Raw genomic sequence first — 16,567 nt, forward strand, 5'->3', positions numbered from 1 at the left:
ATGGACAGGGATGACGGCTGAATCCTGAAGGTTCGGTTCTTCGGAGAATCGCGACGAACGTGCGCCGACTTGTCATGTATTCGTGGCTAAGGCGATTTCGCACGTGTTATGCAGGCAGCGGAGTTGATTTTTCTTCGGTAGAAGCGCCGAGATGCATCCTCATATCGGCCCGTTTGCCGTCTCCTATCACGCGGACTTGTCACTGCCTCCTGGCGCACCCCGACCACGGCACCGGCGACCGGCGTGCGGCGCGGAGCCTGGCCACGTACATACATACGCTTTGTTCGCCGCGCCGTCGAGCGTTGATCGAGCCGGCGGTCATCTGGTCAAACTAATCAAGCTGCAGACGACCTTCGATCGGCGGCGACATATATAACATGATCCGCGCAGACACTCACGATCATTGCCAACTCCACGCATCATATCGTCTCGGCAATTAGACACCACTTGCAAGTTCCAACTACAATCCTCCGGCGAGCGGCGGACAAGTTCACGGCCATGGTTTCTTCCTCCCCTTCTTCTTCGAGGACGATGAGAGCCGTGCAGTACGACAAGTACGGTGGAGGAGCCGAAGGCCTCAAGGTACGTACGCCGGTACACGGCACGAATCGACTGGATGTACAAACACCCACTTAGACTGATTGACGTGTGCACTTTCAGCATGTGGAGGTGCCGATCCCGTCGCCCAAGAAAGGCGAGCTGCTGCTCAGGATGGAGGCGGCCAGCATCAACCGGGTGGACTGGAAGTTCCAGAACGGCAAGGCGCGGCCCTTCCTGCCCGGCAAGTTCCCCTTCACCCCCGTCTGCGAGCTCGCCGGCGAAGTCGTGGAGCTGGGCGTCGGAGTGAGCGGCTTCAGCCAGGGCGACAAGGTCATCGCCGTCAACTTCCCGGTACGTAAGAATTGATACATCAGCTGCAGTTTTCATGTCTAATTTGCTACCGTGGCCTGACGTACGTGCGGCGGTATTGTTGTGTTTGTTTATCAGGGCGGCGGCGGGCTGGCCGAGTACGCGGCGGTGCCGGCGTCGCAGGCAGCGCTGAGGCCGCCAGAGGTGTCCGCGGTGGAGGGCGCCTGCCTGCCGATGGCCGCGTTCACGGCGCTCGCCGCGCTCAGGAGGGCCGGGGTCGGCCTCGACGCCGGCGACGGCCCTCCCAAGAACGTGCTGGTGACCGCGGCCTCGGGCGGCGTCGGCACCTTCGCCGTGCAGCTGGCGAGCCTCGCGGGCCACTACCACGTCACGGCCACCTGCGGCGCGCGCAACCTGGACCTCGTCCGGAGCCTGGGGGCCGACGAGGCGCTGGACTATGGCACCCCGGAGGGCGCCGCGCTGCGCGGGCAGTCCGGGCGGAAGCACGACGCGGTGGTGCACTGCGGGGAGGGGTTCCCCTGGTCGGCCTTCGAGCCGGCGCTGGCCGACGCCGGCGGCGTGGTGGTGGGGACCTCCCCCCGCGCCTCGCGTCCGTCGCCGTCGCGGTGCTCCATTGGGCGCTCTTCTCCAGGAAGAAGCTGGTGCCGCTGATCGCGTCTGCCAAGGAGGAGGACATGGAGGCGCTGCTGGGCATGGTGAGTCAGGGGAAGCTCCGGGTGGTGATCGACTCGCGGTACCCGCTGAGCAGGGCGCACGAGGGCTGGGCCAAGAGCATGAGCGGCCACGCCACCGGTAAGGTCGTCGTCGACATGGGCGTCGCCGATGACACAGAGTGATGATGACACTACAATACGTAAATTCAAAGTAAATAGTTGCAGTGATACCGATTGCCGAAGAAGCTAGAGCTGCTCCCATCTGTCCAAGAATGTAAATTAAGAAGCCCATTGCGATACATCATGTGATTAATAACGTCTTGATAATCTTTCAATAATGCTAAACATACAAAGAGTCTTCATAATCTTCAACACGTTGAAGTGTTTCTACGGATTTGCTATTTCTCATGTGCCTGGAATTCCTTCTCGTGTTAGTCACTTTTTTCCTTCTTCTTCCTTTCTTGGCCGGACCTTGCAGGAGAAGCTCGCCGGAGAAAAACTAGCCCCACCATCTATCTTAGAGTGAAGACGTGAAGTAATGGCCCCATTATCTATCTTAGGGGTGGGATGAGAGGTGCGGGGGATCGCGGGAGGTTTTCATGGGTGATGTTGGGCTTAGAGGGATGGTCGGGGCGGTGGCTAGCAACGACGGTGGGGGAGGGGGGGGGGGGGAGAGGAAGGCGGGGCGCGGTAGCCCCTGCCGGCAGCAGGTGTTGTAGGCTGGGGGATCGGGAGGAGGAAGAAGGGAGGAAGACGATGAACAATCTCGATCAATTTTGGACCATTGGATCGAAATCTGATAGTTCATATAAAAATGACTATTTTTTCAAGCACCTGACAAATAGACAGTGGCGGAGGCACCGCAGGGTGGGGGGGGGGACACAGATCAGGTGACATGCATCTTTGCATGTCACCGTGTGCCTTGCGGCCCGAATTCAAATTTAAACATTACGAAAAAATCTGAAAAAAATCATGCATGTTCACAGCACATATTAAGATAACCCCTCAAAAATTTAGACCAAAATGTGAAACATACATCGAGAAGCAAAAAAGAGAAATCTGTCATGAATAGTTGCGAATAGTTCTCTGTATACTATTCACATCTGAGTTTCTCTTTTTTGCTTCTCGATGTATGTTTCGAATTTTGATCTAAATTTTTGAGGGGTTATCTTAATATATGCTGTGAATATGCATGATTTTTTTTCATTTTTTTGCATGTTTAAATTTGAATTCGGCCCGCAAGGCACACGGCCCCTCAACATCATATTTTAAGCTTCCTGCCTCTGCCACTGCAAATAGAGCCTCCCAAGTTGCTTTTGCTTTTGGGATGTGGTGCTTGGCATTTGCTTGCTCCTTATATCCATGTTCATTTATTCGTTGCCGCTTAAGTGATTTAGGTTCTGTTGGTAAAAAGTTCCTTGGCACATCCTATGTTGCTACTTTTTATTCAAAGTAATGCCTTATATAATTTTTGAAATGGAGGTAAAAGACTTGCCACATTAATTAATTAAGAAGAAGAGGGTTGGTTTGTTAATTAACGAAAAAAAGTTAAAACCATTACAATCCATTGAGTGGTGTACACAAAATGCCTCACACGCACGCGCGCGCGCACACACATACACACACGCCTGTGAAGAAAGCTTCGTTGAGGTAGCAGATAGACTTCATCGTCATGACTTCTCGCCAAGCACGTGGAATCGCCACCCCAACTATCCGAGCAAGCGAGGTCGACTTTGTTGCACACAACCACGAACCTAGCTCGCACCATATAGGTCATGTGAAACCACATAAAGATCCATGTCAATCACTCAGCCACCCAGAGACATCACAATTTCTATTTCGATGAAGAGCAGGGTATCTTCCTCCTCCCCTCTCTCTGGCATTTTCTCGAACAATCGTGTGCATGAGAGTGAAGCAGGGAAGCTCCGGTCGACGATTGACCTGGGTCCATGGTTCGTTTGGTTTGTGTGCATGAAACGAAGTTGACTTTGCCGCCACGTCATCCCTAACAAGATCCCATATGTCAAAAACGTGTTCAAAATGTCAAAGAGTTCCGCTTCGGTACAACCCCATCATAATAAAACATATAAAGGGTAATATAGTCTTTTGACAACTCATCTGTACGTTTTTTTAGGTGAACTCATGTGTACGTATGTTCCTCAATACAACGCGCGCTGTGTTTGAGCCGCAGAGGGAGAGCCTCCTGACTGGGCCGGCCCATTATCGCGTGAAAACTGTGGAAAAAACACCAATAAAGAAATGACAGCAAAAGGATTCGAACCGTGCACCTCAGTTTGGAAAGGGCTACTCGCTAACCAGTCTAGCTGATGAGCTCAATGTTCAATAAAGAAACGCTAGCCATAAGAATAATCACAGCAACCGGTGTAGTATAACGAACCATTTTTTTCTTCTGTTTCTTCTTCTTCTTTTTGTTTCTTTTCAAAAAAATATTAACGCTTTTAAAATTTTAGAAAATGTTCGTTTTCCCCAATTTTGTTCATAAATTTTAAAAATTCGCATTTTCAGAAAACATACAAGAATTTTTTTAAATGTTTGTGTCCTTAAAAGATTGTTCAGAATGATAAAAATGAAGAACAGTACGATTTTTTTTTTGAAAACCAATAACTTTTAGAAAACACGAACAACAATTGGAATTTTCAAACATTTTTTCAATAATTCGAACAAAAAATTGAAAACAAAAAGGTTTTTTGAATTTCCTCAAACAATTTGCTGTATTTGTGAACAAAACAAATTGAAAGCAAGAATTTTTTAAAAATTAAAAAAAAAATTGAAAGCGCAAACGTTATTTGAAACTCCACGAACATTTTTTGAATAGCTGAATAAATTTTGGAAAAAAGGTACGTTTTTAATTTTGTGAGAAAATTTTGTAAACTAGAAAAAAATGTGAATTTTTTTTGGAAGCACCAAACATTTTTTAAAATTCCTGAATATATTTTTAAGAGTAAAATAAACCATAAGTCTTAAAACTATTTGGTGTGTGTCAAATTAGTCTGAATGCTATGAAAATGCATATATGGGTCCTAACAGTTTGCCAAGTATGTCGCCCGTAGTCCTATCCATGGTGCATCAACTTTGACTTGCACGGGGTGGGAGATTGACTACTCCGGTGTGACAACTTTTTGCACATCCGCTCCCAAAAGGTCATATGTTCTAATTTTGTGGCGTTCACCCTTGCACGCATCATATCCCTTGCCCTCCTCTCCAACTCCAATGGCCATCGTCCACCTCGGCGCTCGAGCGACATAAACATGAGCTTATATGATCAATTCAAGGCATCACGTCAAGATGTTTAAGTTTTTGACAATTCTTGCATTTTCTTGAGTTTTCTCGGTGAAAAATGACCAATATATGGACGGACATGACGCAACTTGCATATGGTGTAGGAATTTATTCAAACCTGACATGAATGCCTACCATGGGTATGACCACCTTCTTTCAAAAGTTGGGTTCATTTTACACATGTCAAAAAATAGAACTTGTTCAATAGAGGGTGTTTGAGTAGGCCAGAAGGGTCTATTTGGGAGCACTTCGTTTCACAACATCTCTAAAATGGCTACATTTTTTTTCTTGGAACTGTATGGCCAATTCAAAAGCACCATGTCGATGTTTTTAACAATTCTTGCATTTTTTTGAAGTTTTCGACGATAAATGGCCGGACATGACACAACTTGCATATGGTGTCAAAATTCGTTCAAACTTGGCAGAGATGACTACCATGGGCGTGTCCACCTACTTGCAGAAGTTGGGGTCAGTTCATGCATGTAAAAAATAGACCATGTTCAACGAAGGGAGTTCGAGTAGGCAAAAACGGTCTGTTTGAGAGTCCCTTTTTATTCATGGCCTTGTATGACCAATTCAAAGCACCATGCCAAGTTGTTTGAGTTTCCGACGATTCTTGCATTTTCCCGATGAAAAAATGACCAATAAATGGTTCAAAGCGACACAATTTGCATACGGTGTCGGAATTAACTCAAACCTGGCATGGGTGCCTACCATGGGTATACCTGCCTACTGGAAAAAGTTAGTTCATTTTTATACATGTTCAAAAATAGACCATATTCAACGGAGAGTGTTCGGGTAGGAGAGAAGGGTCCGTTTGAGACCAAATTTTTGTCCGGCATCCGTCACGTGACCCAAATTTATTCCATGAGATTACATGGCCAATTCAAGGCACCATGCCAAGTTTTTTGACAAAAAGGAAAAAATGAATTGGCATTGGTCTAACTAGGCGACAACATCGATCCCGTCGGGAGCCTGTTGGTGTGTGTGTGGGGGGGGGGGGGGGGGGGGGGACGCATATGATGTCAAACAGTGGCTGTTTTGCACATACCCAATCGATACGAGTGAACATGGGTGAGCCCATTTTAATTTGTCCATTGCCTCTGTAGATGCCGGTTTGGGAACCTCTAGACGTTTAAGAAGGTTTATGAATCTTTTTTTTTCATTTTCAAAATCGCACAGTTCAAAAAATGTTCATCCATTTTTTCGTATTTCTCAAAAAGTCCAAAAATACCAAAAAATGTTTGTGTTTTAAAAAAATTAGGGTTTCAAAATTGTTTGTGTTTTCAAAAGAAATTCAGAATTAATAAATATTTTTTTAGGAATTTTATAATGCGTTCCACGTTTCTGAAATTGTGTTTGCATTTTTTTGTTTACAATTTTGAAAAATGTTTGTGTTTAAATTTCCAGAAAAATGTTCAATTTTGTCGCTGCTCAAGTTCTTAAATCTCGGTGCTGTTCGTTAGTCAAGATACCTGGCTTATTGTAGTGGTACTGCTTGTTTGTGTGTTTGTGGGAGGTTATGGTTCGATTCCAGCTGCATGCTACTATTTTTAGGATTTTTCACTCTTTCACTAAAAGACGACTATATGTTGTGTTACAGGGTGATGTATTTTGTAGAAGGATCGTCCTACCCTTTCTTATGAAGGGCGGTTAGCAAAGTGGTGGTTCAGGGGACACAAACCGCAATTGTGGTGTTTTTTTTAATACTCACCTCACTACTGGACTCGCGGACTATGCCTACGGCCCACGGCCGTCGGCATAGGTCCTATGCCGTCGGCATAGATCTATGCCTACGGCTGCCGTCGGCATAGACCCGTCGGCGTAGATCACGTCAGTGTAGTCTTGTCAGACCGTCGGCGTAGTATAGCCGTCGGCATAGGGGCCTATGTCGACGGCCCGGCATCAGCTGTCGGCATAGTATAGCCATCGGCACTATTTTTCGTCTGACGGCAACGGACGACGCCGTCAAAAGCGCGGACGAATCATGGAATGCCACGTGGCAGAGGTATGCCGACGGCTATGCCGAGCCGTCGGCATAGATAGAAATATATGCCGATGGCCTAGCCGTCGGCATATCAGTGCCACGTGGCATCCCGTGGTGCCTCCTGGTGGCAGGTCTATGCCTACGGCAAAGCCGTAGGCGCCGTAGGCATAGACGGAATCTATGCCGACGGCTTTGCCGTAGGCATAGTTCTGCCACGTGTCGGCCCCTGGTTTCTCCTGGCGGCAGAGATATGCCTACGGCAAAGCTGTCGGCATAGACCGAAAACTATGCCGACAGCTTTGCCGTCGGCATATCTCTGCCACGTGGCGCGTCTTGGTATCTCTTGGGCTTATATATGCCGATGGCTTTGCCGTAGGCATAGTTTTTTTATTTTTTTATTTTCTTTGTTTTCTATTTTTCAATTCATTTGACAACATTTCAAAGCAGAATAATATAGAATTATGCAGAAATATGATAGTTTATCATCTAAACATACTCAAGTTCATCATCATCATCTAAACATACTCAAAGTTCATCATCATCATGTAAAGATCATCACCGGCGAAAGTTCATGAACATAAAACTAGTGCAAGACATGGAACATAATAAAAGTAGGAACATGAAAGGCATGGCACGACGACCACATGCACGGAGTCATCATCGACATCAAACAAGACCACCTCTGCCAAAAGCACCACCACCAAGACCACCTCCGCCAAAAGCACCACCACCAAGACCACCTCCGCCAAAAGCACCACCGCTAAGACCACCTCCGCCAAAACCGCCACCGCGACCACCATCAGTCTGGAAGATCGGAGTGACTGGGGTCAACGGAGCAGGAGTCGAGCCACCGGTCCCCTACATGTTTGAGAGAAGATTCTAACGGTAAATATGATATGATAGTGTTGAATGAACGAGAACTAGTTTGTCAGTAGTTAGGCAAATGTACTAACCGGACTATCACTGCCTAGTGCCATCCATTCATCGAACATGGGCACGTGTGGGGGTTCTCCCGCAGGTGGTGGTGGGGGTCCCATTTGTGGTGGATCCGTGCGGTTACTTCAAGACGCCAACATAGTCTGGATGTTAGTTAAACAAGCAAACTAGAAGGTCAGAAGGAATGAAAGTGCAAAAATTTAGCTTGGTTTTAAGAGGGCAAAACTAACCGCCATCATCTGACGGTTGTAATCATCATTTGCCTTCACTCGTTGCAAGTACTCTCGCACCTCGAGATTCCTATGCTCGATAAAGGCCTTATATGCCTACATAATTTAGGTTGTTTCTAAGTGAGCAATGCTGAAAATGAACTGAGAATGCTAGAGAGAAAAAGATAAAGGGGAAGTACTTACAACATGCTGGCGGGCTAAGGGAGTCTGTGAACGCCCCGTACTCTCGAACTGGCTCGGGTTGGTAGACCAAAGCCGTGTGTACGAGATCGAAGACGGATACCGGCCATGTGACTTCCCCTGGATGGCCACCACCGCCGTGTCGTCGATCTGAGACTGCGCGACCTCAGGAACAGGAACATCCGGATGCAACTTCTGATAGTGCTGAGTGTAAGACTCTAGGTGCTCCTCGGTCTTGCTGTAGTACCGGCTCTCGCCCTCCTTGGGATGACTCCGCTGGCGGGCCAGCTTCCACGACTCAATGTCTGAGAGCGGCCTTTTCAATTTGTCCTCCTGCAACGTCAAACAGAAGTTAGCCATACATAAGAACATGACGGTAAAGAAGAACAAAAATGCATCATGCATATAGATATACCTTCATGGCCTTGAAGCCCTAGTGGTTCATGTTTCCTTGGCCGTGTGTCCCGTCTTTTCCACGGTTAGCCCGGGCCTTGATGCTCTTGGCAGCAAACTCTGCATCGTCGCCGAGCCACCTATCCACCAAACTCGCCCATCCGTCATGCCTTCCATAGCACCAACGAGGAACAACCTATGCAAATTTTGGAAGCATGACATGTGAGCACGAAACATATAGTTGACTGCTTGAAACAATGAAAAGTTAGTAATAGTTACCATCATGAACTGCTCCCTGTTCAAGGTAAGTCGTTGCTTCTGCGCTTGAGTTTTGGTCATCTTTTGTTGCAGGTAGATGTGGTAGTACTGCGAGACGGCAACCCAGCGCACCTCATACTGCAACTGACGAGCTTTCTTCTTCGCAGCCGCAAGCAAGACTACGTCGGCTCTGGCCTTGTGCTCGTCAAGAACTCTATAGATTTGCTGCAATCATGCATAAACCAGAAGCAAACAAGGCATGAGTTGAGTGATTCAATGATAAACTATGAACGAAACTGAAGACAAGTGATTCAGAAGAGAACTTACCCAAAATTTGGTGATCACGGCCTTAGCGGCCGTCCCGTACTCCGCGTTGCTGCAAGCCTCGTAGTGGGCCCAGCTCGTGGCCAAAACCCGCAGCTGCGGGTCCCTGTCTGGCCGCGGGCAAAATAGGCCAGGCCAAAACTCTTTCAACAGGACAGTGATAAGGCCGTTCGGTTTACGACCCTTTCCGCGAAGGATCCAGTTTCTGTAAAAGAATCAAAGGATTGCCATGTGTACAATAAGAAAATGTTGTCATGTGTTGAAAATATGATTGAGAGGCACTTACTCTGTCCCCGCAGGTTCAATGAGCCACTTGTGCGCCTCGATAGAAGGTGGTGTAGGTAGTCCGACATTACCACGCAGCCACCCCTGCGGAGCACCAGGTGGCAAGTCACCCCACAACTCGGGATCAACCTCCCCTCCACCACCCTCCTCGCCCTCCTCCTCACCCTCCTCCGCCTCGGCCTCCTCCTCCTCCTCGCCCTCCTCCTCCTCACCATCAGGAACATACTCCTCCTCCTCAGACTCAGAAGGTGCCTCTGTATAGGAGGGCATCGAAGAAGACCCTCCTATTTCGGACACGGCCCAGAGTTTTTTGCTCCGGCTGCCTCTCCCCCCACCGCCTCCTCCTCTAGGGGCTCTCCCCCCACCGCCTCCTCCTCTAGGGTCTCCTCCCCCGACCCCTCCACCTCCCTGTGAGGTGTCATCCTCGCGTAGTCGGGAGGGAACCTTGTGGGCTCGTCCACTCCGAGTAAGTCCTTTGAATTTACTGAGGAAACTGGCGCCGCTGGACTTGCCCATGATTAGCAAACCTGCATTGAGAAGAGAATAAACAATTAGTAAGGATATCAAATAAACAAGCATACAGGAAAAACATTAATAACAGAAGAGCACATTAAGCATACTATTGTAATGATCATTAAAAGAACTTACATTTTCTAGAACCCATATGAATCATCACCATCGTAATCTATTTGTGAACCGGTCTCATCATCACTATCACGCATATCTTCTTCGTTGTTTGACGGAGGTGGTGGCTCTTCCTCATCGTCAGCGTCTTCATTTAACTTTTCAAGCATAATTATGTCTCTTTGATTCACAACTGCCTCACCATCAATCCGTGCGTCGTCGTCGTTTGGGTCCAGGTCAACATAACCCAAGTCATCATCCTCGTTGTTTCCGACCACGTCATCATGTTCCTCTTGGTAGAACACTCCCTCGTATGTCATGGGGTTTATGTTGTAGTGATCATCATCGTTTGGGTCCGGTAGCTTACCATGTGGCGACACCTTGAACACAACTTCCCAACCCTTTAGGTACTCTTTCTGATATGGGTAAGGCAGATAATATACTTGTGTGGCCTGGGTAGCGGCGATAAAGAGATCAGCTCTGACATAGACGGTTGATGGTTTAACTTCAACTAAACCAATAGAAGGCGTATATCTCAGACCCTTTTTGGGGTCGAACCATCGGCATTTGAACACAGTGAGACTTAGGTGTTCGCTGCTACGTTTGAATGTAAGCTCGTATATTTTTCCTACCCTTCCGTAGTAATCTACTTTATTATCTCCTTCAGTGAAGACTCCGGTATTTATGGTTTTGGGATCAGGCCGACTGTTCTGGTGCTCCCCTGTATGGAAGCGATACCCATTCACATCATACTTTTGGCATGTCATGACGGCAGGGTCAAAACCCATGGAAACCCATCTCAATTCTTCATCCATTGATTCGGTCGGATCATTTCCCTACAAGTTTAATTGAAATTATAGGGTGCATGAGTTTAATTGAAATTATAGGGTACATGAGTTTAATTTAAATAGGTAATAGTGAAGTGTGAAAAATTACTTTCTCCATGAACCACGCAATGAAATTTTTCCTTCCATCAGCACCCTTTCGGAGAAGAGCAAGTGCCTCCGCTTCGGTCGGAGGTAGCATTCCCGTCCACTCTTCTTCAACGAATCGACTACAATAAGAAAAGCGGAATAAGAACTAGGCAAAGTGAACATAACGAATTGACTAAAAGAATGGTGCAAAGGTATTACCTCATCCACTCATCCTCAACTTCCTTGATGTTGTGCAAGATATAGAACATGACATCCTCCCACTCATCTCGTGGCATGAGATAAGGTGTCGAGCATCCAGCCCTGCCACCTTGCCCGAATAGAGGCAACTTGGGTTTATACTTGGGTTCTTCTGTATTGTATCGAGACACCTTATTGTGCAACATGGGAACATGATCCGGATAGTAGGATGTCCTGAGGTCTGCCACCTCCTCTAGGATAACTGCCTCACCTATGGAAGCTTCAATCTTAGCTTTGTTTCCACATTTCTGTCTTAGATGCTTGTTCTGTCTCTCAAGGCCGTACTGCCAACGATTCTGCACAGGGCCCCCCAACAATACCTCGTTCGCGAGGTGCAAAATGAGATGTGTCATCGGAGTAAAGAAGCCTGGCGGGAAGATCTTCTCTAGCTTGCATATCAACTCCGACGCATTCTTATGCATTTTTTTTATCTTCTCAAGACATACTTCTTTAGCACAAAGCGTGCGGAAGAAATGGCTTAACTCCGCAAGCACACGCCAGACACACTCGGGAACATAGCCCCGAACCATCACCGGCATAATCCGCTCAATCCATACATGATAGTCATGACTCTTGAGCCCGGTCACTCTGCCCGTTGAAAGATTGACCCCTTTACTTATATTCGACGCATAACCATCAGTGAACTTCACGACGTGTTTCAGCCACTTGAATGCCTCCATCTTATGATCCTTTTTAAGTACGAAGTCAGCATCTGGCTTGAACCAAGATTTTCGACTGCCTGTGGGAGGCTGCATGTGTAGACGTGGTCTATCACAAATATTCTGTTGATCGACTCTAGCATTAACATTAACCTTTGCCTTATCAGGAATGTTGAGGATCGTGTGAAAAAGGGACTCTGCGACATTCTTTTCGGTGTGCATCACGTCGATGTTGTATGGAAGTTTGAGGTCCTTAAAATAGGGAAGCTGCATGAAGGGATAATGTGAGTCCAGTTGTGCGTCTCACCATATCCTTCAAAACATTTTCCCTTTCCCTTTTCCTTTGCCCTCGCGCCTCGTCTTCGCTTGTGGCTTTGCCTTTGCCTTTGCCTTCACCGGCAGGCTTAAGAGCTTTCAGCTGAGCAAGCACATCCGCACCACAAAAAGTTGGAATCTCATTTACTTCATGGACAACTTTGCCTTTTGTGAAGTTCTTCTTGTCTTCCCTATCAGGATGGTCTGGAGGGAGGAACCGTCGATGCAGGTCAAAGGCAACATACTTGCCACCCTTCTTCAGCCAAATGAAAATCAAGGCCTGCATGCACACTGGGCAAGGCATCTTTCCACTTGTACACCATCCGCAGAACAGGGCATAGCCGGGAAAGTCATGCATGCAATATTGTAGCCAAACTTCCATCAAGAAATTTTTCTGCAGATGCTGGTCGTATGTCAACCTTGGGAAGTACCAAGAATGGTGCAAATCATCCACCAACGGCTGCATAAACACACTCAAATTCTTCCCCGGATATTCAGGCCCCGGAATTATAAGCAACAGGAACATGGTCTTGCGTTGCATTATGGCGCCGGGAGGGAGATTGAGTGGAATAACAAATACGGGCCAGCAGCTGTATGGATTAGACGACATACCATATGGATTGAACCCATCACCTGTTATAGCAATTCTGACATTCCCAGCCTCGGCTGCTTCCTCTAGGTACTCTATATCGAATGACTTCCATGCTTCACCTTCTGATGGATGTACAATTTTTTTTTGATTGTACCTTTTCCCTTCCTTGTGCCACTTCATCATTTTGGCAGACTCCTCGGTGACGAAAAGGCGCTGCAGTCATTTTATAAAATCAAGATACCGAAGAACCTTCACAGGGATTTTTAGCTGCTGCTTCTGACCATGCTTATCGACCACCTCAATATACCGAGAGGAACCGCACTTCCTACAGTACTTGTCATCCGCATACTCATGCCTAAACAAAAGGCAATTCTTTGGACAAACATGTATTTTCTCATAGTCCATGGAGAGTGCCTTCATGATTTTCTTCGTAGCGCACATGGTTTTCGACAGTTCATGGCCCTCAGGCAGGCTGTTAGCCCATACTCCTAGAAATGCTTCGAAGCAACCTCGGCTACAGCCGTACTCAGCCTTGACTGCCATCAGTTGCGAGATGGCATCCATCACAGACAGCTTGGCACCCTCATAGAGAGGTTTCTTTGACGAGGCCAAGATTTCCAGGAAGGCCTTTGCGGTTTCCTCCGGCTCCTTCGGTTCATTGGCTGAATGTGACGGAGGTGTCGGCTGTGTAGCAAAGACATCATCTAGCATGTCTCTAACCCTATCATCCTCATAACCAGCGACGCGTTGTCGTATCACATCCTCTCTACCACGGTCCCGCTGGGCAATGTTTATCGGCATATTAAAGTTGGGCATAAATCCATGTGTGCGAAGGTGCTTAGTCATCTCACTCTTATCTCTGCGGATACGTCTCTTACATTTGGCACACGGGCATTCTGGCACCATCCTCATTGTACTACGGAATATCTCTTTCAAAAACACATCAGTTTTCTCGACCCACTCTGTTGTTACTTGATTCAGACAGAAAAACCCACTATACATCCACTGATTATCTGCCATCTCTGCTTTATTGGAAGCCACACAACAAAATTAAGGATTCATTTAAATTACTCACATCAATATTTTATTTTTTACAAGCTTGACGAGAAACGACATTTAATCCACCTACATCGCTAATAGGTAAAGATGGGTCCTAATCCCACCCGAGAATGTGTAGATTGAGTACGTTGTCCATGCTCTACCCCATTCCGAGACAAAATTTCGGCAGCACTTCCCCGCTGTTCTCCAAATACACGTCTCAGCAAAATGCCGAGAGAATGTGCATCCAGAGAACAACAGGGAGGCGCCGCCGAAATCCTGTCTCGGAACGGGGTAGAGCATGAACAACGTACCCAATCTACACAACCTCGGGCTGTCCGTGGAAAGCGCTGGACAATCCGAAAGAGCTGCGGTGATAAATATGCAATTGAATGCATATTTATCGATGCAACCCTTCCGGACGGGAGACCTAGGTTACGCGACTTGATATGAAAATTTAATCTAGTGACATGGAAAAAAAGTGGACGAGGTCATGGAATTGTTGCTCACCCTCCGATGTAGTCGATCAAAGGAGAGGGACGATCGTGGACCAACACCTCCAACGTCGACGATCACTCCACGAAGATGGAAACACCAAAAATCCTGTTAATTACACCGAGTGAAAAAAATTTAGGTCATCACCTCACATTAACAATTTGGCACAACATTATGAATCGACATGAAACAACATGTCAAATTGCAAAAAAAATCTTTATTAAGTATTTTAGAAACCAAGTGCCTCGATTTGCTTCTTATATATGAATCAACATTACCAAAACACTAACTTCACCAATATCCATCCATCTATCACAAATTTGGCCAACATCTAATTCATCTATATTCACAAACTTAGTAAAAACTATCTAGTATGTATCTAAATACCTAATAAAACTACACAAAACTATCTAGTATGTATCTAAATATCCATCCATCTATCTATTCATCTAGCATCCATCTATCTATTCATCTAGCATCCATCCATCTATCTAGCATCTATCTATTCATCTAGCCACCATGAACACAAGCAACGACAACAACGGTTTGTGGGAGGGGGTGCTCACTGGGGCTGGGTGGGGGCACGGCGGCGTCCGGAGGTGGAGGGAGGTGCTCAATGAGGCGGAGAGGGTCGACGATGGACGAGAAGGGCCGGCCGAAGCCGCGCCCACAAGTGCTCGTCGGGGTGGCCTGCGTGCTCCGGGAGGCCGAGCCAGGGCGGGGAGCCCTGCGGTCGGCGGCGGCGCGAGACGGGGTCGGCGTGGGGCGGGTAGACGGCGGCGTTGTGGGGTCGGGTGGGGTTTGGGAGGCCGGGGCGGCGTCGGGTGGAGGCGGGGAGGAGCGGGCGGCGTCGGGGTGGAGGGGGGGAGGGGCAAGGGAAGGGGAGGTCGGGATGGAGGCGGGGAGGAGCGGGCGGCGGGCAGCTAGAGGCGGGGAGGAGCGGGCGGCGGTCGAGGTGGAGGCGAGGAGGAGCGGGCGGCGGTGCGGGGTCGAGGCGGCGGCGCGTGAGTGGATGAGGCTCGGGGGAGAGAATGAGTGGATGAGGGGTGGCCGCGAGTGGATAAGGCGACCTATGCCGACGGCTTAGCCGTCGGCATAGATATATTTCTTTTTTACATGTTAATTACAAACTAGCCATATACACGTGGCATATATTATTAACTGTCTTCAAATATATTTTTAGTGTATATTATTGTTATATGCATTGAAAAGTTTCATATACATATAAAATATTTGTACGTGCATATTAAATATTTCCAAATACACGTTCTTGAATTTTTTTTGAATGATACATGATATATAATTATATTAAAAATGATACATGGTATACATATTTTTTGACATGCATGAACATTATTTAAAATGTACCATACATTTTCTTTAATGGTTTGAAACATCTATTATATTGTTAAAATGATAGAAAACGAACGGTGAAGATTTAACGCTCTAGAGTTAAGTTATTTGAGCGGCCTAGATTAATCTGATATATAAGCCACAACTAATCAACTAGAAATTTCTCCAAAAAAAAACTACCATCTAGATGTATACTGGTCGGTCAATCTGTACGTGAACCAAAGAAAAAGATAAGCTGACTTACGGCCAGGAGGAGACACGTCTAGAAAAGCATTACACGCCCTGACAGTTGCCTAATCAAAAGCGAGAAAGAATAAAGAAAGGAGAGTCTTAGACGGACACGTAGCTGAATAGTTTCCATCGCAAGGAGTCAAACAGAAGAGAAAAAAGATAAGGTGTCTGGCAAAAAAAAAAGGATAAACACACAGTTGTCTGATTGATTTTCATCGGATACATTATCAACACATGCGGCCTCAACACCAGCAAATTTAGGGCCAGACAGGAGACTGCGGTACATCTACAGTGCCATGACGCTCGGAAGCATCCAATACAGCGGCAGACAACAATGTAGTTAGATTTTTTCATGCCGTTTAGATGTATCCATCTTAGCCTATCTTCGTAGCTTACTAAATCATCTTTAATGTGCAGTGTTATATAGTTAAATCATTTAGTTCCCATCAGAATTCATATGTACACTATGAATAAACAACCATGTTTTTAATTTTGAAGGCAACAACAATGGGGCGTCCAAGAATTAGTGACTTTGGGATTATACTGAGAATAATGAGGATTATATTGAGTGTGAATAATGAGCGAGAGATTCGATCAACCCTTCAACTGGGGCATTTGTAAGCATCAATCCGATCTTGACAAACATATGTATTTTTAAATATTTGTAAATAT

The 16,567-nt window shown here is 46.7% G+C and overlaps 1 pseudogene; it reads left to right on the forward strand.

Moving 5' to 3' along the window:
• The first annotated feature begins 219 nt into the window (after positions 1 to 219).
• Positions 220 to 1,891, forward strand: LOC125509912 (annotated as a pseudogene).
• The last annotated feature ends 14,676 nt before the right edge of the window (positions 1,892 to 16,567 follow it).

The sequence above is a fragment of the Triticum urartu genome, chromosome 5, assembly GCF_003073215.2.
Source record: "Triticum urartu cultivar G1812 chromosome 5, Tu2.1, whole genome shotgun sequence".
In the NCBI taxonomy this organism is placed as follows: domain Eukaryota; kingdom Viridiplantae; phylum Streptophyta; class Magnoliopsida; order Poales; family Poaceae; genus Triticum; species Triticum urartu.